This window comes from Notolepis coatsorum, assembly GCF_963971535.1.
Source record: "Notolepis coatsorum genome assembly, chromosome: 7".
Taxonomy (NCBI): domain Eukaryota; kingdom Metazoa; phylum Chordata; class Actinopteri; order Aulopiformes; family Paralepididae; genus Notolepis; species Notolepis coatsorum.
In genome coordinates, this window is record NC_140171.1 from 99,225,428 (window position 1) to 99,252,504 (window position 27,077).

The following is a 27,077-nucleotide window of genomic DNA, read 5'->3' on the forward strand; positions in this document are numbered from 1 at the left end:
GGTCGCTTGTAAGCCGACAGGAGTAGGAAGGGGGGGGGGGGGTAGAGTCCGGCTGCCTCATCCGGCCAAGGGTATCCCAGGTGAACCCACTGTAGTGCCGTTCAATGCGCCGGCGATCCTTGGACCACAGATGAAAGCAGGTGGACTCTCTGTGAGCCGGCTCTCACAGAGGTTTAATACTACGGTAGTATTCTCACCGCACGAAGCACTATATATTAACAGACTATTATTAGCTTAATAGACTACGTCCAACTCGACGATATAGTGCCAAATATGACTATTCAAATATTAATATACACGATGTCTCAATACCGATGGTAGGCCGAACTTGGCCTTACTCCCACACGTGGCGTCGCGGGGAGGCTTTACGTCTGTGACTCTATTGGAGGGTAAGAAACTGGACTGAAAAGGAAGTCCTACTTTAGTAGCGCAGTATATATACGCACTATGAACAAATAGTCCCATTAGTGGTGCGGTAGCCAGATTCCTACGCGGAACTAGGACTTGTTCGTACATGTTGAGCGGTACGTTTGAACTGGGTCTGGGGGGTATGGCAGCCTGGCACCAAGGTCTCGACCAATAGTAGAATGGAGACTATTATGGGATGTTCAGTAGGCTAGAATGGATATTCAATGCATATTGTACAAGGAATATACAAGGGATATCAGGGAATATTAGAGAATATACAAATACAATTAAATATATATATATAATAAATATATATATTCGGTTTAATCTGGCCCTTCACAACAGTATCGGTATCGGTATCGGCCGATAGTGTTAGTTGAACAATCGGTATCGGTATCGGCGGCCAATTTTCATATCGGTGCATCCCTATGCATAACATTATCCAATCACATGCATGGTACATAAAACACCAACCCCTTTACTCCTCACTTCTCTGGAATTGCTTAAAAGGGCTGTGCGGAGTACGATTTCAACTAAATATTTGTTAACATTTCTGTATGCTGACCATTTCTCCTAACCTCAACAATTTCAGAACCACAGATGTCCTACCTGTTGACCTTGATTTTAGCAATTCTTCAGAGAAGGGCATGTGTTAAGTTTTAAGGAGAAATAAACACATTTACACATGCCCATTTAAACCAAATAACACTTTTTTTTCTCTTTACTTCTTGTGTTTTAGGAGCAGTATTACAATCCAGTAGATGGGAGTGGGTTTCTGGCATGGAGGGTGAAATCACTTCAAAAGATAGCATCAGAGGGACAAAAGAAGAGCCGTAATGTTCAGCCACTGATCGGTATGTAATTTTGATTGTCCCAGTCCACTGTTTATCTAGCAACTGTGAAGATGGATCATTATAGTAAATGCATATCACTGGAAAGTATTGCAGCAGTATGTGTGGTTTCTACACTGTTACAGGTGGTCCAAGTTCTGGCGACAGAGCCCCCTTCTCTGAGGAAAACCAGCTAACCACAGACACCCAGTTTCGTGAGGCCAGTGCACTGATGAAGCATACAACTGATGAAGCAATCATCAAAGAGAAGATGAAACAGACCTTCACCCATCGCCAAGAAATGATGCATGACCCAATCAAGTCCTCTGAAATATTCACCACCTTTCCACGATTCCTAGACATCACAGGAATGGTATGTGGCTTGCATTAAAGTCTAACTGAAATAAAAAAATGACCTTTTTAAACAATTTAGATCACATCCCTGGTCATAGGGTGAACCTATTTAATAGGGCTGTCCCTGACTAAGGATTTGGATGGTCGACTAGGATTGTTAAAAAAAAAAAAAAAAAAAAAAGTATATATATATTTTTTTTTATCATTCCATTTGGGCTGTGGGGGGTGCTTAATGTCTGAAGGAGTCAACTGAAGGCTTCTTGTCCTCTGCAAAAGCATACAATTGGTCCACTGATGAAATCCTCTTTCAGTGCCTCTGTACCTGTTTTCGTAGGCAGTTAGCCTCTGGTATGCCTGCCATTAGCGTTAGCCACGCTTCTATGCCTCTTTTCTTTTGAAAAAAATTATAATATATATATATATATATTTTTTTATAATATTATATTCGACTAAGAGGTTGGCCAGTCGACTACGGCCCCTTTCGACCGATTAGTCGACTAATCGATTAATAGGGGTCAGCCCTACTATTTAACAATGTATGACAAAAAAATGTCAACCATGTTTTATTCCATCTTGTCTGCAGATTGAGCAGGATTTCAGTCTGATGTTTGGTGATGACATCTCTGCAAAGTTCCTGGAGAAGTGGCCTACTTTCTGCAGGCAGAAAGTCCTTGAACAAAGCCGTGGCCTCACCCAGACCGGCGACCTTCAAGACCTGCTTCAGAATGCTGAATCCACAACAGACACAATAGAACTGAACAATGGTATGCTTGAATTAAAGGAATATAATAATGGAAGGGTGAATTGTTTTTTAAACAAATGGAAACACAGCTTTTAGTCAAATGTATTTCTGATTTTTTTTATTTAATTTTTTGTATTTTTAGCATGGGACAGTGAGATGTCCTCCCTCTTGCTCCTTGTCCACCTCCTGCCACCATCACCTCAGGGATGCAACAAGAGACCGGGAAAGCTCTCAGCCAGAGAAGCCATTGACTCCCTTGTGAAGTTCATAAAGGTAAGGTTACAGTTGCCTATATTATCGGCCGATATTGGCATTCAAATGTGATATAGGAAAATATCGGTAAAAAAAAAAAAAATTATTCTTTTTACATTTCTATAACCAACCTTTATTTACCCAGGCAAGTAAGAACAAATTCTGATTTTATTTATTGTCAAAAGTATGCATAATGTTATGTTAATTCCACAACAAGACATATGTAATGTTAATTACCTGAAATTATTCAGTTTTTTGGGGGGGAAACCCTGCATATATCGGTATCGGTTGATATCGGTATTGGAAATTAAGAGTTGGACAATATCGGTATATCGGTAAAAAAGCCAATATCGAGCATCCCTAGTTACAGTTGAATTAAAGTATAAGAAGGATCACTGTTCTGTCTAGGGGTGCACGATATTGATTTGTTGACCCCGATATCGATACCAATAACTTTCTGCTCCTCAAGCAGGCCTGTACAGTGCGACATATATATCGCACGTGCTACAGCAACAGCGGTCTGTGCGATGGATGGATTTACTTCAGTAGCACTGGTGCGATAGGGATTCGGTTCATATAGATACTCTTATTTTGAAAATCCTGTAGCGGGTCTCATTTCTGCCCACGCGCAGCTCCAGCTAGGCTCCGAAAGCTAGCAACGTTCAGGTGCATATGATAATCTTATTTTGAAAAAACTCTTGTGACAACTCAACGAGTCATATCCGCCCTATCCGTGCGCCTTCTGCAAGCAGAGCAGCGCGTTGGTCGGTTCACTCGGTTGGTGCGCACTGAACTGCTGCGTTAACACAGCAGTGCGCCTACACGTCCCGAAATAAGTCCGTGGTGGTTTTTTTTTCTCGCAACGGGTCAAATGCATCTACATGCTTTGCACCGTCGCCATTCCTTTATGCGCACATCGCCCGAAATTAACGTTTATGTACCATTACAATCACTACAACGTTAGCAAGCTAACAAGCTAATCCTGATCACAGGCAGAGCCAGCAGACACAGTGTGGACTGGGGAAAGGGAAATGGGGGGGCACTCTCTCCCCTTCCCTGTGTGTGTGTGTGCGTGCGTGCGTTTGGAAAGATGATGAAGTCACTAGTCAGGACAGGAGTATATTATAGTAAACTGAGGATGGACAGATAATGTTGATATTCAAATATAAACAAGTTTCGAGAGGAGTGGAAGTTTGAAGACAGACTAGACTACAATATGATGCGGGGGTGGTGAGTTGAAACAGTGTGTGTGAATGAATGAATGAAAACTTTATTTAACAGATTGCAGAATGGGTACAGTACAGTACGGCTCAATACACACAATTGTTAAGGGGATGCAGACCTGAGAAAGACGTTTGTCTTGTTTACATCAGGGTCCCCCATTGTGTGTGTGTGTGTGTCCCAACCGACCCCACTTCTATGTTTCAATAAATTATTTGCATTTAAAACTATTAACGCTGACTCATTCCTTCAGTCCACTCAAAATTATGCTAATATTCCTTATGTTGTTTATGATATTAATTGAAAATAGCATATGAGAGTATCATAGTAATAATAACACATGGCGATATACTAAATGACAGCCAAACATGGCACTGCAACTAAATAACACAAATACAATAGGCACATTTGTGACTGTTACAAATATAACACGTTTTATACTTGTGCTACAAGATTTTGGCCTGTGCTACAAAACTATAAACCTCTGTAGCACCAGTGCTATGTGCAAAAAAAGTTAACATACAGCCCTGCCTCAAGGTCGATACCGATAACCGATATATATATTTATTGTATTATAATTATTTATTTTTTTATGTATATTCCTGTAGTTTTGACCTAACCAGATTTATCATGACATGAGCGTTACTATATGAACAAAACAAAGCCAAGAGAACAGTTTTGACTCTTCAAATAAAGTGACTATTTATTTTTCCAAATAAATATAATTTGAGTCGATCACAAAATTCACAATCCGTCAATGTCATTAACAATGTGTTTCCCTGAACAACTAAAAACCAACAGGTATTGTGCTTTGTCAGTAGGGATGCTGTTCACATTTGAACCGATACGGTACCGGTACCTGTGAATCGATACCGGTACCCAACGGTACCTTTTTCGGTACTTTAGTCTCTAAAAATGTAATCTACCTACCTCAGTTGTGAGAAGAAAAAAATCCAAACTTCAAATAACCACATTTTCGACCGTTTTTGGCTTGCCTTTGCCCCGACTGCTTTGTTGTTGAATCAAGTCAAATCCTAAATAAGCATATATAGTGCGTGTGAATGTTGACATGAAAAGAAAAAAGTAAAAAAAAAATATATTTTTTTTTTATTATCAGAGCTATCAATACTTTTATCGGGATGACGTCATAATTGCTGATATCGGCCTGATAATTATTGTGCATCCCTAGTTCTGTCCCTGATATTGACCTGCATGATTGAAATCATGCAAAGACCACGGTTTGCAAACCGTGACTAATTTTAATAGCAAGACTAATGAAGTTCTCTTGTCACAGACTGGGACCAGTATCCAGGGGCATTTGGACAGCATCACGGAGAGCCTTCAACCCTATCTGCTTGCTGTGGGGACCCAGAGGAGTGTGATTCACAAGTACTTCATTGTGATTGACAAACATGCAATCCCTTGTAAGTCACCAGACTCTCTTGTCTCTTTTGATGAGCTTTTCAAAGCTCATTTTGTCTTTGGTACCTCATACAACCGGGATCTGGCCAATATGTACAACTTCTTGCAAACCGCCATTTACAAGATCGATGCTGCTACCACTAATGTCAACCCCAGGGTTAAAGAGATGAGGGCTCGGATGCTGCACTGATTTCTTTTTTATACTGAGAGGATATTTTATCTCGGGCCTCTGATGCTGCACAGACTTTTGATACTGAGAAGATATTTTATCTTGAGGCCTCTGATGCTGCACAGACTTTTGATACTGAGAAGATATTTTATCTTGAGGCCTCTGATGCTGCACAGACTTTTGATACTGAGAAGATATTTTATCTTGAGGCCTCTGATGCTCCAGTGTTTTTTGATAAGATGTTGTGTTTCATTTGCAAAAACTCTCAGGCAAATGCCAATTCACTGATGAGGCACTTGAGGATGATCCACGGACTTTGTTCAGGAAGGACACTTCGTCTTAAATGTGGTCAGCCTGGTTGTTTACATGTCTTTTGCACTTTTTCTGGGTTTCGAAAGCATCTTAAAGCACGTCATCAACCATGTGATGATCCTGGTGAAGGCCGCTCTACAGCTGAACATTTAGCTGAAAGTTATGTTGATGACTTTCCATCAGGCAGTGCCCCTTCTGACCCAGTCCTTCCAGTCCTTCTTAATAATAGTCTTGTAGACAGCTGTGCTGCAACAGTAGCTGAACTTAAAGTGGCAGGTGTAGGTGAAACAATAATCAACTCTTTGGTAACTTCAATGGAAGTGATTGTTGATGATATCCATAATCAAGCAAAACAATATGTGAAGCAGTGTCTATCTTTACAGGAACCTATCAAAAGTGAGGTTGAGTGTAAAATTGATCAGTGTTTTGAAGAAATTGAAAATCCCTTTTGTATCTTAAATTCTGAAACTAAGAGAAGGCAATATTTTACAGAGAAGTGGGGAAGGGTAGACCCAGTTGAATATGTCCTTGGTACAAGATTTGATACCCTGCGCAATCGGACTACTGGAACTTATGATCAGGCTGTTGTTACTGATAAATGTGTTTATATCCCAATTTTGAAAACATTAGACTTTATTTACAAACACCCTAATATAGAAGAGATGATGCAGAGTGATTCCAGTTTAAGAGAAGATCTTCTTAATGACTTGTGTGATGGAGAGTTTTTCAAGAGTCATCCTCTATTTTCAAAACAGAAGCATGCAATTCAGGTGCAGCTTTTCTATGATGATTTTGAATGCGCGAATCCGTTGGGGAGTAAAAAGGGAATACATAAATTAGGAGCAATCTATTTCACCTTGCGTAATTTTTCTCCAAAGTACAACTCAATTCTGCTTAATATTCATTTGGTCGCTTTATTCCATGCCCAAGACATTAAAACACATGGCTTTTCTAAAATACTTGCTCCACTTGTGGAGGATATTAAAATACTGGAGAAGGATGGAATTAAGGTCCCATTGTATGATCAGCCAGTGTATGGAACTATTGTCCAAGTTACAGGTGACAACCTTGGTATTCACGGTTTGTTTGGTTTCGTAGAATCATTCAGTGCCAGATATTGTTGCCGCTTTTGTCTTGCTGAGAAAGAGGACTTTCAGACGGAATTCAAAGAAGATTCACCCAAGATAGTTATGCGAACTCGAGCACTTCATGCAGAACACTGCCACACAATGGAGACTACTATTGGTCTTCCCTATGTGATGGGAGTTAAACGTTCTTGCATTCTAAATTCCTTGCAGTACTTCAATACATGTGACAATTTCTCTGTCGATATTATGCATGATATCTTGGAGGGCGTGGCACAATATGAAATGAAACTGCTAATACTACACTTGATTAAAAACTACACAACATCAAAGGAAATAGACTTGAGAATTAAGAGCTTTAACTATGGTTACCTGGAACAAAACAACAAGCCACCTGCATTGAAGTTAGTAGAGACCTCAAATGACTTGGGGTTAAATGCAATCCAATCTTGGTGTTTACTTCGCAATCTACCACTTATCTTTGGAGACTTGGTTTGTCCAAATGATCAACACTGGTATTTGCTTCTGCTGTTGCTTCAAATAGCAGATATTGTATTTTCTCCCAGGTTATCAACTGGCATTACTATTTATTTAAAACACTTGATTGCAGAGCACCACGGGTTATTCAAGCATTTGTTTCCCAACAGGAGGCTACTACCAAAGCATCATTTTATGGTGCACTATCCTACATGTATTCGTAAAATTGGACCACTTTTGCATGTCTGGTGCATGCGCTATGAAGCGAAGCATAATTTCTTTAAAAAACAACTAAAAAGCTTCAAAAATATAACTAAAACGTTGGCAAAGAAACACCAAAGTCAAGTAGCATACAATTGGCAGACATTTGATCCCAACAGACTGGTGCTTGGTCCAAGTAAAATGGTAGCATTAAATGTGATGGACAGAGGCTGTGAGATAGCGGAGACTCTTCAGGTACCAAGTGACACCAAGGTGTTAAATGTTAGATGGGCCAAACACCATGGAAATATGTATCGTCCAGGTTTAGTTGTTTGTCTTAAAGTTCTTAGTGAGGTTCCAGTTTTTCACAAAATCCACTGTGTTGTTCTTAAAGATGAGAGGTTACTGTTGTTTACATTTGCACTACAAACCGTGTCTCTGGATGACAATTTTTATGCATTTAAAGTTGTGTGTACTACAGATGGACCTCATGTAGTTGATGTCAAAGAGCTTTTGTTTTACAAAGCATTCGATATACAGATGTCATACAGTGATGACGATTCAAGCTCATTTATTGTTCCATACTGTTTCCTGTGATTTAAAAAAGGAAAAGAGAAAATCACTAAGCTCTTGAACTATTGCACTGGGGATGAACACTATTAGTTTTCTTTTATTTCTTTGGGGTGAACAGATGCTGCTGTCACTTTATATAGAGGCCAAAATGTAATTGATCGATTACTCTCCCCATGAAGCCTTAATTGAAGTCATGGTGATTTCTTTTTGTTGCATTCCTGAGCCAATAATTTGATGACTGGCTTGAATTATTGGCTCAGGAATGCGACAAACAAACAAATCTCCATGAATTCAAGGATTCATGGGGTGTGTAATTGGTAGATTTCTTTTTTTGGGTGAGCTATCCCTTTTTAAAAGGGTGTACAGATGCTGCTGTCACTTTACAGCAGGGCTGTACGTTAACTTTTTTTGCACATAGCACTGGTGCTACAGAGGTTGATAGTTTTGTAGCACAGGCCAAAATCTTGTAGCACGAGTATAAAACGTCTCTAAAATCTCTAAAAACAACCACAAGTAGGGCAGTTCATTACTTAAATAGGTATGTGACTGGCAAGGGACATGAATCTTGCATACAGGGCACACAAAATCCAAACTTTAACAAGAAATGCTTTTAGACAAATTCTCTCTTTATTTGCCCATAATGTAAAACAAAAAGAACAAGGACATAACCATATAACCGATATGAAGCAGTCCGAGACCAGGCAGCGCTGGTGTGGACTCAGATTACAGGGAAAGCTAGAAACCAACCTAGAAACACCTATAAACCAACATAACAAATAGATATAATGCATACAAACACCTGTACATATTTGTGGAACCAAATAAATAAATGTATTATTATTATTATTATTATTATTATTATTATTCGTGTGTGTGTGTGTGCGTGCGTGTGTGTGTGTGCACTGCACACGTGTCACAGTTCCAGCATCATGTCTGCTGGCCACTTTTTCAGATCCACACACACACACACACACACACACACACACACACACACACACACACACACACACACTATTGCATTAATCAGAACTAAGTACAAGGAACTCTGCATGAATGAAAAGGGCTTTATAAATTAAATTAATTATTATTATTACCTTATTTGCATATTGTCTCGTTATTAGATAGATAGATTGATTGATAGATAGATAATTAATACTTTATTGATCCCGGAGGGGAATTTAAGTAGCCATACGATGGAGTTCTTTTTACAGAGTAAAATTAGCGGCTTAAATTTAGTGAATAGCATTTCTTCCTTGGCGATGCAATATGTCACATTCATCTTAAACTTTATCTCACGGAGATCAGCATCATCCGCTCTGGTCGTGTTTAGTCAGCGAGTGCAAGAGGGTGCCGGCCCGCTCAGGAGTTTATTTAGCGTTGAAGGCATCCTGGGCAAGAACGTGTCGATGGGACGTATTGTGTTTATTAATGTTATCCCTTTTTAGGATATTGTTACCCGCGACATAGGGATTCTCTGATCGGATCTTTTCCGGAGTCTCCCGGCACCAGTGACAGAATAATAATAGCTGTGCTTCCTCATTAAAAAATATCCACGGAAAATCATTTTCCCACTCTGCGTTATATCTGTACATCTTGTTAATCTTCTCCTTTTGTCTCGTTTCTATTAACGGTGGTCCCTCTCGGGCTCGTTTGGGGTTTTGATCTTGTACTTCTTTTGTTGGATTTAATACCTTAAAAAAGCGCTTCATCTTGTCGAAGTCACCCAGTCAGTGTACATTGAGCTCGCAATTTAGTCGCGGGGATATTGTTCGCTAGGGATTATGGGATTTGGTGTTTGATTATGGACTCTAGGCGAGACGGGACATTGTTTTTAATCGCACGAGACTACAAGTACCAAGTGGATAGCGTGGCGCTGTGGTCCATTCAATTTACCGTCACACTTTCTTTTTTTTTGCTTGCGCCACGGGCCATCGCACCAGTGCTACTAAAGTCAATTCATTCATCGCACAGACTGACGTCAGTGTCGCACGTGCGATATATATATCGCACTGTACAGGCCTGCTTTACAGAGGCCAAAATGTAATTGATCGATTACTCTCCCCATGAAGCCTTAATTGAAGTCATGGTGATTTCTTTTTGTTGCATTCCTGAGCCAATAATTTGATGACTGGCTTGAATTATTGGCTCAGGAATGCGACAAACAAACAAATCTCCATGAATTCAAGGATTCATGGGGTGTGTAATTGGTAGATTTCTTTTTTTGGGTGAGCTATCCCTTTTTAAAAGGGTGTACAGATGCTGCTGTCACTTTACAGAGGCCAAAATGTAATTGATCGATTACTCTCCCCATGAAGCCTTAATTGAAGTCATGGTGATTTCTTTTTGTTGCATTCCTGAGCCAATAATTTGATGACTGGCTTGAATTATTGGCTCAGGAATGCGACAAACAAACAAATCTCCATGAATTCAAGGATTCATGGGGTGTGTAATTGGTAGATTTCTTTTTTTGGGTGAGCTATCCCTTTTTAAAAGGGTGCAGATGCTGCTGTCACTTTACAGAGGCCAAAATGTAATTGTCTTTTATTTATGACCTTTTTTCTATCGATTACTCTCCCCATGAAGCCTTGAAGTCATGGTGATTTTTGTATATAATGGAGTTGTTTGCAGAGGGGCTCACTGAATCTAACAATCACGTAGACATATACCAAGTGTGATTAGCAAGAGAGGAATGTTTGTGACAAGTGTAATGTAAAAAGATTAGGAAGGATCCACACCAAGCAAGTTCTTCCTCAGACGTGTTTTTTTTTTTTTTTACTATGTTACATTACATTGGGCGTATAGAAACAAAGATCATTTCAAAGTACAAACATATACAGTACCTGTGTGACATTTTGGATGAGGCTAGGCTCCATGTTAATAAGCAACTTGGGGTGAACAAATCTCCAACACACCCATGTCTGGTTTCTTTAACTGAAACGCCTCCTTGTCGACTTCAGTGTTTTAAGTCATCATAGACCTTTAAGTCCAAGGTACTAGGAATTTCAATTTTCTTGGCAACTGAAAACAAAGATTGCACAAGCTTATTGATGAATCTTATTTTATTAATGACCTTTTTTTTTCTTCTATCGATCGCCCCTTGAAGTCATGATTCTCACACTCTGTTGTAAAACTGTTTGCGTCCCAAAGGATATGCCTGCATGTTGCAAATAAAAGTGCATAGTTAAATACTGATTTCTGCTTTGCCCCCGTTTATTTTAAATGTATTATTCCAGAGTAAATTATTATTTAATTCTATATTGAGTGAAATATGATATTCTATATTGAGTGAAATCTATTCTATATTGAGTGAACTACAACTCCATATTGAGGGAATTACAACTCTATATTGATTAAAATACCACTCTATATTGAGTGAAATATGATATTCTATATTGAGTGAAATCTATTCTATATTGAGGGAATTACAACTCTATATTGATTAAAATACCACTCTATATTGAGTGAAATATAACTTTAAGTATCTCTATATTGAGTGAAATATAACTTAAAATATCTCTATATTGAGTGAAATATAACTCTATTGAGTGAAAATATAACTCTATATTGATTAAAATACCACTCTATATTGAGTGAAATATAACTTAAAATATCTCTATATTGAGTGAAAAATAACTCTATAGATTAAAAAAACACTCCATATTGAGGGAATTATAACTCTATATTGAGGCAATTACTGATGGGATCACAACTCTACGGAGTAAATACAACTCTGTGTTGAGTGAAATGATGTTAGAGTTGTTTTTACTTTATGCTAAATGGAGTAAATTGGTATTTTGTAGAGTTAAATGTTAACACTAAATGGAGTAGAAATAACTCTGAAGATTTAACTCTGTGACAAGAGTCATTTTCACTCTATTTGGAGTCGGAGCCAATACTGTCTTTTTGGGAGTAAAATTTTACTCAATTTGAGTCAATTTGACTCTGCGAATTTTCCTGTGTACAGTCAGGGGTGTAGCTCCTGATTCTGGGCCCCATGAAAGAATGTATTTGTAGGCCCCCAGTGAATGCGAGCGCGCGAGCGGAAGTTTTTTTGGACATTTTTTTATTGATGAAAACGCATAATATGGTTTTTATCTATACATTCGGATCAGCAGTTCAGCACCTGCACTGTTGGTGGGTGAGCCTATAGTAAAGGATGTCGCATTGTGTTCATCTTCAATGAATGGACCAATGCAATCAGGGACCGAAACTAAAGCCCGCCGCCCGCCAGGGGCGGTCTGTTTTTACCTTTGGCGCATGACACTTAGAGGGCTGCCCGCCGTGTGGCGTGTAGACGTGTAGTTCATAAGCAGGCCCCTAAAAATATTTGTATGCGAACGGTAAAAATCAATTACGCGCACGCCAGGGTTTCCGTTAGCCGGTAATTACCGGTATTTGACCGGCAAAATCTGTTGAAGTCCGACATATTTAATCTCTCAGGTCTTAATGTCCGGTGAAAATAATTCCCTCTAAGCACAATTTGATTATTTGAATTGTATTAAAATAGGCTAAAATTAAATAGCCTATGCGATGAACGAAACAATCATTACATTTGTTTCATCGTTGCTTCACCAAGCAGGTATAATAATGACAGCGATGTTGTCAGCGGGAGCTTAGTGCTGGATTTGCGAGTGCATGCAGCTGCAGAGCCACAGAATCCACCATGTGTGCCGGCACAGTGCAGTACTCCAATTCAGCCATTGGCAATTCAGCTGTTGGGTGGGGGGCGCTGCTGAGCGGTCCCCAGATAGGGCCTGAAAACAGCTGAATCTGCTGCTCTGCAGCGGCATATTCTCGCAAATAAGTGGTTGGGAGGTGGAGAGTCATCACGCAAACCCACGATAATGTTGCCGTCTCTCTCTGCCAAATTTCTCAGTTCTTCGCTTGATATAATTAAAAATTTCCAATATAACGGAATCATAAAAATGTGATTATAACAGACTGCTGTTTATTAATGTCGGGCCGACTGCCCACAGACACCTATTTGATTTAAAGTCAGCAGCAGCACGGAGTCTCGGGACTTATTTTATTTGGAATATAATGACTGTATACGCAAAAGTAGCCTAGTTTTAAGTTAAAATATTATAAATCTACATGCCTTGAGGATGTCATTCTTTATATAGCCTGCCTATCAATTGTTTTTAAGCTCAATAAACTCTGACCGGAATTTCTCTCATTTGACCGGTAGATTTAAATCTACCGGACCCTGAGACCGCCAACAATTTTTTCTAACGGAAACCCTGGCGCACGCTGTGCGAATACAGATTATAGCCTCTCTCGTCTTTTTTTTCCTCCGCTGCGAGATCGTTAAAAAACTACAAGTCCCACATTGCACTCAAGCCAACGGTCCAATCACAGTAGAGTGAAGTGACTGGTTTCATGGGAAATAAAGCAAATGACCAATCGGAAGCTCTCATTTTTCTTGTTTACTTCCTGAAACTCCGCGATCAGGGCTCTCGTTTTCCGAGACACCAACTTATTATAGTCTCTCTTACCAATAGCAATAGATTTTAGAACACCTAGATTTATCGATAGCAATAGTAATATAACGTTAATGCAACAAAACGAATGCCTTGCTTTGTTAATCATAACGTTGATGCAGTAGCGTATGTCGGTGTGTTGGCTGTAACGGACATGACAATAACATAACGTGTACACATTAAAATTGCGATAATCTATTCTAACATTTTCAAATCGATGCAGTTGAATTTCCCCCTTAGGATCGATGCATTGTTACACCCCTACACCAAAGTCACTGGCCCACTGTGTATCTGTGTGTATAATAACTTGGCTAGCGTTATCAACAGCAGAGGTGGGCAATGGGTCCAGCTGCAGCACCGGAGTGCAAGCGATGTGATGTAATTGGCAGACTCGACTGTCAATCAATGGTCTACCTGACACGCAAACTCAAACAATGTTTCTGTACTGGAGGTGTGATTGATTGATTGATTGAAAACTTTATTAACAGATTGCAGAATGGGTACAATACAGTACAGCTCAATACACAAAAAGTTAATTTCGCTCCCTGAATGCAATAGTCTACCAAAGCCCCCCCTCTCTCTATATATATCTCACACACACACACACACACACACACACACACACGCACACACTTCAGAAACAAACATAGTATCAATGAGAGCATCAATAATACACCTGAGTGATGTCTAGTAAAAAAAACAAACAAAAAAAAATATGTGCCCCCCCCCCCCCCCCCCAGTGCTGGGCCCTTGGAATCATCCTAAGCTACCCCCCCCCCCCAGCTACGCCCCTGCATACAGTACAGTAAAGCATTTTCCTCAGAGAAATGTCAATTTTACATCAGCATCACCTGAGAATACCGGTAGCATATACCTCTGAACAAGAGCGCGGAGAATCCGCTTTGGGTTTCACAGCTGAGATTTACAGCTCCCCCACTCTCTCCCTCCCTCTCGTCATCCATCCTCATCAGCTTCAACATGTGAAACTACTACACAAGCCAAACCACCACTTAATACAAGGAGAGGAGAGAGAAAGAGAGAGGGAACGAGAGAAAGAGAGAGAAAAAGGGGGAGAAAGGAGAGATAGGATCAATAGAGAGAGAGAGAGAGAGAGAGAGAGAGAGAGAGAGAGAGAGAGAGAGAGGCGGAGAGCTCCCTGTAGTTTTTACAGTGGTAGAGGAATGTTGAATGAATGAGAACTTTATTTAACAGATTGCAGAATGGGTACAATACAGTACACGGCTCAATACACACAATTGTTAAGGGGATGCAGACCAGAGAAAGACGTGTGTCTTGTACATTACATCAGGGTCCCCCATTTTCAATTCATAGTGAACAGTATTTGGGTTCAGGTTGATGGATGGAGTCAGTGTCTGTGTGAGAGGGGGAAGAGAGGCTATCTCAGTATTTATCCACTTAATAATCAAAACGTTTATAATCATGTCACTATCAGGGCCAGAGAGACGGATTTAGATTAATTCAAGTATATTACAACATCGAATTTTCTGGAACACGGCCGGTAGAAGAAAAATAACATAATCGTGCACAGCAGGCAGGTGATAAACTGCAAGGAAGGCATCCTTTAGAGAAAAACACAGTAGCCTGAGCTATCATCTAATACACTATGGCATGGTGAACTAATTTAGGAGCCACGTCTGCAACGACTGAGCATCGTTTTGCCACACAACTTCACACAACCGTGCGAGTCTGATGATAAATGATAATCATGCATTTTAATAATTGAAGCCAGTCTATGTGTAAGAACACGCACGAAGCTTCTAACAGCTTCTCAAAACGCCCGTGCAAAAGCACTGCTGAATTGGCGACTTTTGCCTGCAACTGAATAGCTCTTCCAACAAAAGAAACATGCAATGCAAACGTGTTATCTGGCATTTTGCCAATCGCATATTATCATGTAGACTTGTAAGCAAGGAGACGTTACGACACCGTCGAGTCTTCGTTGAAGTTGTCACGTCACGTCAAAGAGTTTAATTAACTTACCTTGTTCAGATCCGTCGGAGGCGATGCTCGCGAAATAAAACCCTACTCGTGTCAAACAGCTGTGCGCGCCTTGAAAGTTGGACTGTGTACTCTGCGCAACCTCCCTCCCTCCCTCCCTCCCTCTCTCTTTCTAACTTCCACCCCCTCTAGCCTTTGCCTTTATTTTCTCTCTTCCCAACTTAGAAAGAAACTCATGTTTTGTTTTTCAAAGCCCTCAATGGCCTGGTTCCCTCTTATTTAATGGACCCCCCCAGGCATGCGTTCTTCATGGGACCAGATAAGTACTCGCTATTTGCATATCAATAGCGCCGGTCGTCAGGTGTGTTAAATACGTTCTCAGATACATTCACAATTTCACACCTAACTTGTTGTGAATGACATGTGTTACATTCCATTCGTAGAGGCAAATAGGCACTGTCTTTAGTCTGTGCTCAAGCGAGGGGACATTAAATGCGCATTCGCGGGAGCGCGCATGCACGTGGCGCCATTAGGTGCGTGCAACCCCAGATGATTTCAATAACGCACCACTGGACCCCCCCCCCCAGGTTGCTCATAGATTCGCCAGTCACTCTCTTCCCGGTGGTCCCTCCTGGACCCTCCATCTCTAGGGCTAGGGGCCCGTTGCTGCCCCAAAGCTGTGGAATGCCCCCCCCCCCCAAATAAGGTGCGCTCCTTCACTGTCTGCCTTTAAATCCAGGTTAAAAACCCTACCCGTTTACCCAGGCATCTTAGCTTTACATTTTTTTTTTTTTTTTTTTTTTAACTAAAACATATTTATATTTAAAATATACTTGTTGTTATATTTGTCATATTTTGTATTGGTTTCTTTACCATGTTTTTCTGTGTTTTATTATAGTGCCATTTATATGAACAGCACTTTGCTGCAGTTGTTTAAATAAATAAAACATACTTACTTACTTACTTACTTACTTACTTACTTACTTACTTACTTACTTACTTACTTACTTACTTACTTACTTACTTACTTACTTACTTACTTACTTACTTACTTACTTACTTACTTACTTACTTACTTACTTACTTACTTACTTACTTACTTAGATTAAATTAGATTGAAATGTATTGTCATTATACAGCACAAGTACAGTACAATGATAATAAGTTTAGCATCTAACCAGAGTGAAAATGTAACAGTAAAGTGCAATAGTAATATACAATGTACAGGTGATGGACTGGATATAAGATATATAAATGAGTGATTGATTGAAAATTTATTGAAAACTTTATTAACAGATTGCAGAATGGGTACAATACAGTACAGCTCAATACACACAATTGTTAAGGGGATGCAGACCAGAGAAAGACTTTTGTCTTGTTTACATCAGGGTCCCCCATTTTCAATTCATCATAACATATATGACATACATGACATACAGATAGACAGTACTGCTACATCTATACATTTATGACATACCAGATTTACAAATATACAGTACTGTTTGTGATACAAAAATAGTCTAAAAAAAGAGAGTATATACATTTGACGTAGAAACTGTACATTGGAGGAGGTTGGGTAGGTGGGGTGGGGGGGGACTGTACATTGGAGGTGGGTGGGTGGGGGGGGGGGGTTGGGTAGGCGGGGTGGGGTGGGGGAAACTGTACAACTGTACAAGCAAAACTGTACATTGGAATATCGACGAAACCTTACTTGGTCCCAAGAAGAGGGTCTCGTGTATTATTGGGTTAGGACATTTACTGTACATTTACAGGGGCCAGTTTCGAATTGCAGTGTCCCGTAGGTGCTCTTTGAGAGTGGTTTTGAAAGTGGGTAGTGATTCACATTCATTTACTGAGATGGTTTCGGTGTGGTATTGAAGAGGAGATCCCAAATGCAGGTAACCCGAGTAGAGAGAGAAGAGACTGAGACGACAAGAGGTGAGTAAGTGACCGAAACCAACTGTGATACAATACACTGAAACAAGGCAATGGTGCAACAATGAGTGAGAGGCACGGGCAGGTCTAAATAGACCTGTGAATAATAATTACTATTGAGTGCCAGCTGGCATAGGCCAGGCAGGTGAACACAGAATTAGTAAAAGAAAACTCACAACATTGTTAAAAGCATGTGTACAGGAATATCTTTAAAGGAACACATATATAAAAAGAAAACCCTTAAGGAAACATATGTAAAGATGTTTAACACTAAAAGACATGTGAAAAGGGGTGAACCTTAAAGGAACACATGTAAAGTTAAACACTTACAAAAAACACATGTAATGGGAATGAACCTTTTAAAGGAACACATATATAAAAAGAACAACCCTTAAGGAAACATATGTAAAGATGTTTAACACTAAAAAACATATGTAAAGGGAGATGAACCTTTAAAGGAACATGAAAAGACAAACCTTTTTAAAAACACAAGCTAAAACGCACCACACAACATGAACAGAGGGAACACAGCATTAATCACAGTGTTAATATTATTCAGCAAACCTAGGAGGTTCAGTAACTGGAGCTGTAACTGGAGCTGCTGTGTTTGGCCACCAGAGGGCGGCAGAAAACAACTGTTCATATTGTTCAAGCATGATCCCTGGCTGGGACCATGACAATTTACAGCTTTGGGTAGGACGTTCACATTGATGTGTCCCTTGTTTGAGCCGAATATGGGTTTAACATGATTTGTGGAGCTCCCTCTGGTGTTGTGGTCGTGGTATTCACTGACCTTTGGGAAGTATTTTGACATGTACATGGGTACCTTAGTCGTGTAGTGTATCTTGTAGACCAGGCCCATTGCAAGTTGCTGTACTCTGTCGTCTACTCTAAGCCATCCTAGGTAGTCAAAGTGGGCAGGGGTGAGGTGGGTTCTAGGAGTAAGGTCAAGTAGTAGTCTGACCAGTTTGTTTTGTGATGTTTGTAATCTTGTTTTTAATCGCCTTTGAGGTGCTTTGGTACCATGAGGTGCAAGCATAGTCGTAGTATCCTTGAATGAGTGCTCCTGCCAGAGTCTTCAGGGTATTCTTGTTTACCAGAGAGGAGATCCGGTACAAGAATCTAGTTCGTTGGTTGACTTTTTTGATTACATTGGATGCCATTTTGTCACAGGAAAGATTTGCCTCTAGGATGGAACCTAGGTATGTAATTTCATCTTTCCTTGTGACAATATTGTCACCCACTGTAACTGAGAAGCCGTCGGTCATGCTGAGTTTGTTATTTGATCCGAAGAGAATGGACTCTGTTTTACCCAGGTGTAATGATAGTTTGTTATCAGCGAGCCAGGTGCAGATTCTGCCGAATTCTGAGCTGAGGGTTTTTTCAACCTGTAACTTGTTCTTGTCAGAGACCAGCAGGGCTGAGTCGTCCGCGAACAAGAACAAGTTGCAGTCACAAGCTGACGACATGTCATTTGCATAAATTAGGAACAGTAGTGGTCCTAGTATGCTTCCTTGTGGAACACCACAGCTCACTGTGAGGGAGGGGGGGGGGGGGGGGATAGGGTACCGTTTACCTCCACCATCTGTTCTCTCCCCTCAAGGTAGGATTGCATCCAGCTCACTGATGGACTATCAAAACCAATTGCTTTTAGCTTGTCTATCAGAATGGTACTACTGAGTATAGTGCTAATCAGATGTATGTACAGAGTTGTAGTGTTAATATGTATCTACATTAATGTGATACAGGTATAAAGACACTATGGTAGTAAGTCATATTGGCCAGCAGCGTAAGAGTAGGAGAGGGATATATATTAATATGTAATATGTATCTACATTAATGTGATACAGGTATAAAGACACTATGGTAGTAAGTCATATTGGCCAGCAGTGTAAGAGTAGGAGAGGGATATATATTAATATGTAATATGTATCTACATTAATGTGATACAGGTATAAAGACACTATGGTAGTAAGTCATATTGGCCAGCAGCGTAAGAGTAGGAGAGGGATATATATTAAAATTAAGCATTACATCACGCGCAGGAGTGGTTTGTGACCAATAAACCATGCCTAGGGGTGGTCGTTAGGCCCGAGGCGCAGCCGAGGGTCGTTAGACCCCCCTAGGCATGGTTTATTGGTCACAAATCACGACTGCAAGTGATGTAAAGCTTTTATACAACTGCCAGATTCATCCAACCTTATTTCTATACAATAAACACACATTAATCGAAGATTTATTGAAAAAACCATCCGCCAGAAAAAGTAGTTCCCACAACTACAAAAAAGACAAGTTGCCTCCATGTGGAAGCAGCTTGAAGTGCATCCAACCAAACTAACACATCCAACTGTGTATTATTGGAATGATTGAGAGAAGTTGCCTCATGTGGAAGCAGCTTGAAGTGCATCCAACCAACTAACACATCCAACTGTGTATTATTGGAATGATTGATTGAAAATTTTATTACCAGATGCAGAATGGGTACAATACAGTACGGCTCAATACACACAATTGTTAAGGGAATGCAGACCTACTTTCCATAGAACTTCATTATTAGATGCTTCTATATAAAGTAGGTAAAACAAATTAAAAAGTCTTCTTTGCCCTATAGGAAAAAAACGTTTTCTTCGCCCTATTCTTTTATTTATTTTTTTAAACCTACTGTAGAGGGCCTAAACTTAACCAGTTGGAAACCAAGCGTACAGTAATAAAATTAGCAATCAATCAATCAATCAACTCAATAGGCCATGCTCACTTAGAACAGCGCAGCACCCAGCTCTCTGACTATCCCCCGCGTTGCAGGCAGAGTGTGTGTGTGTGTGTGCGTGCGTGTGCGTGTGTGCGTGTGTGTGTGTGTGTGTGTATGTGTGTGGGGGGGGGGGGTGTGTGTGGCGGTGGGTGGAGACTAGAGCGAGCGCTGACAGTCGAAAGGAAAAAGAAATTGAAAAAAAAATCGCAAATTAATCCATCAATCAATCCGCGATTTTTCTTTTGTTACAGAATGATTCAAGACCCATCAATTACATCATCCAACATTGTTTAAACGACTAAGACATTCGCTGTGACAGAATCGCTTGATATTTAGTCGTTTAGTCGCCATTAACATATCCATTTGTAAAGATTATTGGCCACCTTCTTGTGATCCGGCGGAGTGATGTGATGTGGGTCGGTTGTGGGCGGGTCCTGGGCCAGCAGCGTGGATTGTTGCCAATAAAGACGTGTTAATGGCCAATCAGAATCGAGAAATTTGCATGCCGTTGTATAATATGTAATATGTATCTACATTAATGTGATACAGGTATAAAGACACTATGGTAGTAAGTCATATTGGCCAGCAGCGTAAGAGTAGGAGAGGGATATATATTAATATGTAATATGTATCTACATTAATGTGATACAGGTATAAAGACACTATGGTAGTAAGTCATATTGGCCAGCAGTGTAAGAGTAGGAGAGGGATATATACAGATATAGATATAGTATCTACAGATTTGTAAAAAGGATTATATGCAGACGTGGATATATATATATATATATAAATATATGGTATACAGAATTATTATACTTGCTATCATACAGAGTTATATGGATTATGTACAGGTATAAGTATGTATATAGAATAATTATATGCAGATATATTCAGACAGATATGGATATATATAATGCGGTAAATAAATATAGATATATAATTACTAATGACATTCCCTCTTTTTGCCAGCTGCTGTCCTCCACCCCTCCTTGAATTACACGTCCATCATTCTTACTAAAAAGGCCTAAGACTGGCCCTTCCCCAGAACAGGAAGATAGATAAAAACCTGCCATGCAATAACTATTGTCACCAAGAAAGACAGCTCTGAGATCAGCCCTGCTCCCTCTCCGTGTGCATTCTACCGCGTCAGCAACTCATGTGAACCGTGTTTCAGAACAGCTGCTAAGTGCTGTATTGTGCCAAAGATAACTGTAGTATAGTGTTTCTCATGAACTCACACTTTAGGCCATAAATCATCCATAAAAGCGTTCTCTCTTTCTTTCATCCAGGCCAGTCATCTTTTCTCAAGCTCTAATCTCTCTCTTTCTGACCTTGTACTTCCAAATAGATGTTGTCCTCTCACGGTGCCCTTCGCAACATCCCGCAAGTCTGCGCTGACTGGAAACTGCATCAACGGAATCATATGTCACTGTCAAGAATCCAATCCAGAATCTGGTTTTGAATCAGTCCACTTCCCAGTGGTGGAAGAAGTACACAGTTCCTTTACTTAAGTAAAAGAAATACTCAGATAAATGAGTTCTCTGGTGTGACATAGGTGGGTTGGTCATTACCATTATTGCTGTATTTATAACACCATGTGAACATCAGGTTAGTATAGGTAAGTAATATTGTGTTTATTTGTATAGGTGTGTGTGTCACCTTTATAATGATTCCCCTTTTTGTTTCCCCCTTCTCAGGTGCCACCCGCCCCTCCAGAGAGTGCTGATTGCCCGAGGATATTAAAAGCTGGGATGCGCGTCTTTTTCCATTGCCACTGTTGTGTGGACTGGATTGCGTCATTTGCTATTTCCACTGACCTGTGTGGATATTGTTGTTGTCTTTTGCCTTATGTCCACTGTTACGTAGGGCTATGTGTGGTTTGATTCACACTGCTACTTAGTAGCTTCATTGTTTTGCCTTACTGGTGTTTCCACCAGGTAAGTGTCTGGTGGCACTCCTGTGTATTAGTAATAGCCTGTGTTGTTCTGTTGTGCTGGGTGGTTACCCAGTACCCCAACCATGTGGAGTTGTGGCTTGTGTCCTGTGACACGGCGATAACTTGTGTTTGTTTGTCTTATTATATATCCCTGTTTTGTTTCCCGTCCCTTGTGGCATATTGTTTTGATCTACCTTTTCTCCTCCTGTTTTTTCTGTATTTTTCTCCCATCCCAATTTTTTGTCGTATTCCCCCCTCCCCTTCCTGGGCGTTGCGCGCATTTGCCCCCACTTGCCGGTCTAGGGAGGGTTGATAGATACTATCACATGTCCCCCCTTTGTGGCATATTGTTGTGGGTTTCATTCCCCCTTTTCAAATAAATATAATTGACTTTGGAAAACGTTTTATTTATTTCCTGCCGGGACCTGTGCTAAAGGCACCTGCTGGACGGGTTGTAATTCACAGCAACCCGGTCCAGTTACCATCATAGTTTGTGTATCCATTGACTGGTATGTGGTCCAGTTATGCTGCTCTGATTACGTCCCCTTGAAGTTGACAGGCTTCAAATGTGAAAGTATATAATCGTCTTTTTTCTATTTTGTATATATTTGTTTTCTATGTTTTCCATAGAAAATCTATTTCTTCAAAGTAACTAGTAACTGATGGGTTCAGATAAATGTAGTGGAGTAAAAAGTACAACATTTCCTTTGAAATGTAGTGTAAAAGTAAAAGTATAAAGTTCCCTAAAATGAAAATACTCACATAGAGTACAAGTAGCTCAAAAATGTTACTTAAGTACAGTACTTGAGTACAAAATACTTAGTTACTTTCCACCACTGCCACGTTTTAATTAGCCAAGCATTTAGGAGTTCCTGGTATTCCATAGAGTCCATGTCTTGGCGATGGGCCAACTGTACTTGACTCACTAATTAAAAACCCATCTGGATGGACGCATGTAACTGTTTATCTACAGCACAGACATGGCTGCCGCCTCATGAAGATCCGTTGTCCTGAGTTGACCTCAGTGAATTCCTATAGTATGCTTTATTTAGACGGCCCTCCAACCTGGCAACAAGGGCCTCCAACATGGCAACAATGTCTACTATTCTCTACTTGTCTCTCTACTCTACTCTTCTCTACTCTACTTTTCTGTTCTCTACCCTTCTCTTCTATCCTCTTCTCTTTTATTCTCTTATCTACACTTCTCTGCTCTCCTCTCCTATTCTCTTCTGTACTCTACTCTACTCCACTCTTCTCTACCCTTCTCTTCTCTTTTCTACTCTACTCTACTCTTCTTTTCTCTACCCTTCTCCTCTCCTCTTATATTGGGCTTGTTTGAGATTGGCGAGGCCTGCACAGACCGGCACAGTTTTTACTACTGCTTTGCATGACGGTTAGAATAGAATTGTCTGACTTGCTCTGGAAATCTGACTAGGGAAATGACTTGCTGTGCTCTGTGCAAAGCGCCATTGGCTCAGAAAAGTTGTCACCACCCACAAGGAAGTTATGAGACAAACTCGATTCTTGTACCGGATCTCCTCACTGGTAAACAAGAATACCCTGAAGACTCTGGCAGCAGGGGTGCAGTCGTAATATGGGCGGAGGCCAAACGGTATCCTATTATTATGCAAAGTCTAGGCACTTATCACCTAGACTTTGCATAATAATAGGATGCGCGCACTTCGAAGCCCAAACGCCGTTTGACCGCGGTTGCCCAGCACTGCACCACTGTCTGGCAGGAACACTCATTCAAGGGTACTAGTACTATGCTTGCACCTCATGGTACCAAAGCACCTCAAAGGCGCTAAAAACAAAATTACAAACATCTCAAAACAAACTGGTCAGACTACTGCTTGACCTTACTCCTAGAACCCACCTCACCCCTGCCCACTTTGACAACCTAGGATGGCTTAGAGTAGATGGTAGAGTACAGCAACTTGCAATGGGCCTGGTCTACAAGATACACTACACGACTAAAGGTACCCATGTACATGTCAAAATACTTCCCAAAGGTCAGTGAATACCACGATCACAACACCAGACGGAGCTCCACAAATCATGTTAAACCCAGATTCGGCTCAAACAAGGAACTAAACACGTTTCGCAATTATGCCACATCAATGTGGAACGCCCAACCCAAAGCTGTAAAGGAATGTGAATCACTACCCACGTTCAAAACCACTCTCAAAGAACACCTACGGGAGACTGCAATTTGAAACTGGCCCCTGTAAATGTCCTAACCCAACCCCCTCCAATGTACAGTAAATTACCTAGTATGGTTTTGTCAATATTCCAATGTACAGTTTTGCTTGTACAGTTGTACAGTGTTCCCCCAGTACTTTATTTGCAAATCTGGTATGTCATAAATGTATAGATGTAGCAGTACTGTCTATCTGTATGTCATGTATGTCATATATGTCCTGATGAATTGAAAATGGGGGACCCTGATGTAAACAAGACGAAAGTCTTTCTCTGGTCTGCATCCACTTAACAATTGTGTGTATTGAGCTGTACTGTATTGTACCCATTCTGCAATCTGTTAATAAAGTTTTCAATCAATCAATTTTCAATCAGACGTCAGATATTATTATTATTGGATACAGGAGTTTGGGTACCAAGAGCTTCTTCAAATAACGTTATCTTATCCATCATTATTCCAAGATAAACTTCATGAACTGTCAGACAGACACCAACAGAGTACTGACATTCACAATTGAATGCTTTACACATTCCTCATAAATGCTGTCTTAATAATAGAATAGAATAGAATAGAAATACTTTTATTATCCAGAGGGAAATTTGACACTGCAAATCGCTCAACATTAGACATTTAGACAGAACAGGTCACGAATAAGAATAACAAAACAAATCAAATTGCCTAAGATAAGAGTAGAATAAAATAGAATAAAAATGGAATAAAATATACAGTAAATAAATACAGTAAAAATATACTGAGGTCTACAGTAGGTGTAATATAATATTGCACAGTGCTGTTTCAAAAGTAAGAGTCCAGGAAGATGGTAACTGTCACTCTGTGCTCAGTGATGCAGTGAGGCACATTGATGCATTGTATAGTCTGATGGCTGTTGGAATGAAGGACTTCCTGTGCCGTTCAGTGCTGCATTTAGGTAGTGTGAGCCTAGCACTGAACATGCTCCTCCTGTCAGCCAAGTCTGTGTATAGTGGGTGGGAGGGGTTTTCCCTGATGGCCTGGAGTTTAGCAAGGCTCCTCCTCTCCGCCACCCTCGCTAGGGATTCCAGCTCCACCCCAACCACGCTACTGGCCTTCCTGACCAGCTTATCCAGCCTGTTTGTGTCCCCTGCTCTCAGTCCGCTGCCCCAGCAGGTCACAGCGTACAAGAAGGCGCCCGCCACCACAGACTCATAGAACATCCTCAACATCCTTGTACAGACATTGAAGGATCTCAGCCTTCTGAGGAAGTAGAGTCGGCTCCAGTGCCTCTACGTGTTTTGACCCGTTCAGTTTGTTGTCGATGTGCACACCGAGGTATTTGTAATCCTCAACCATGTCCACATTGACTCCCCTGATGGAAACAGGGGTCACAGGTGCACTCCTCCTCCTCCCCAGCTCCACCACCAGTTCCCTGGTCTTCGCCACATTCAGCTGCAGGTGGTTTTTATTGCACCATGTGACGAAGTCCACTACCAGTTCCCGGTATTCCCTCTCGTCACCGTCCTTAATACATCCCACTATTGCAGAGTCATCAGAAAACTTCTGAAGGTGGCAGGACTCTGACCGATAGTGGAAGTCGTTGGTGTAGACCATAGGTGTCAAACTCATGGCCTGCGGGCCAAATGTGGCCCGCCACGTCACCCAAGAGCTCTGAATTTTTTTTTTTTTTTTTTTTTTTTTTTAAACATTAATCTTGGGTTAAAAAATAGCGGCGTTAAAATAATTGTGGGTTAATGCGTTAATAAAGCTTTAACTTTGACAGCCTTAGTTATTACACATTCTTACACATACATGTATGTTGAACATCTGAGGTATTGATGAAGTAACAAAGGAAAAAAGCCAAAAGCACTTACTCCTCAGACATTCTTTGACAATTTTACAGCCCAAAATACAAAAAAGATCCAGGCGGAATAGGTAACAAAGGGTTGAAGAAATATTGTCTGAACTGTCAGATGCAAACTGGCTGTGTGACATAACCGAGCATCTCGCTAAATTGAATAAGAAGCTGTAGGGACGCAAACAAGTCCCAACCAAAACTGAGACAACCCTTATTTTGTTATTTTTTAGTACAGTTACAGTTGTGTGTTCATGCAGACACATAATAGCAATTTCATTACGAATTGAAAATGGTGGACCCTGATGTAAACAAGTCGAAAGTCTTTCTCTGGTCTGCATCCCCTTAACAATTGTGTGTATTGAGCTGTACTGTACTGTACCCATTCTGCAATCTGTTAATTAAAGTTAATTAAACTATCTTCCATTAGTTGGATGTATGGCCTCTGCAAGGTTGTGTGCAGCCATTTGTTTTTGTAACATCTACTACATCTGTCCCACGTGTTCTTTGCAGCTCAGTTGTTAGTTCTGCCCCTCTTGACTGTGACAAAAAGGTTTTGAACAAACCTAATGTCATAGCTTGTATTTGATGATCTTCTTCTTTGTTATTTACTTGAATGGTTTGATCATTGATTAATGGAGTAATATGGGGTTCTGATAAACTAAAATAATTTGTTAAAATAACATAAGCTAACATATATTTTTACATCTATGCAAATGCGTGTGCAATATGTATAACTTGAATAAGTAATAAATACAGAAACAACATGTTTAACAATATGTAAATGAGTAGCTACATTTATTTTACATTACATTAACATTTATACGGTCTTTGGCCCTTTGAGGGCAACCATAATGCTGATGTGGCCCTCTGTGAAAATGAGTTTGACACCCCTGGTGTAGACGGTGAAGAGGAAGGGAGAGAGGACTGTCCCCTGCGGGGCC

General features: G+C 40.4%; 1 protein-coding gene across 1 annotated transcript in view; it reads right to left on the reverse strand.

The window, feature by feature from the left end:
• c1qtnf6b (C1q and TNF related 6b) overlaps nucleotides 1-15,634 on the reverse strand; it is a 74,754-nt gene extending 59,120 nt beyond the window's left edge. Inside the window, exon 1 of the mRNA XM_084318982.1 lies at nucleotides 15,528-15,634. The gene's annotated coding sequence lies outside the window, so the exon portion shown is untranslated. The remainder of the gene's footprint in view (nucleotides 1-15,527) is intronic.
• Nucleotides 15,635-27,077: the final 11,443 nt, after the last annotated feature.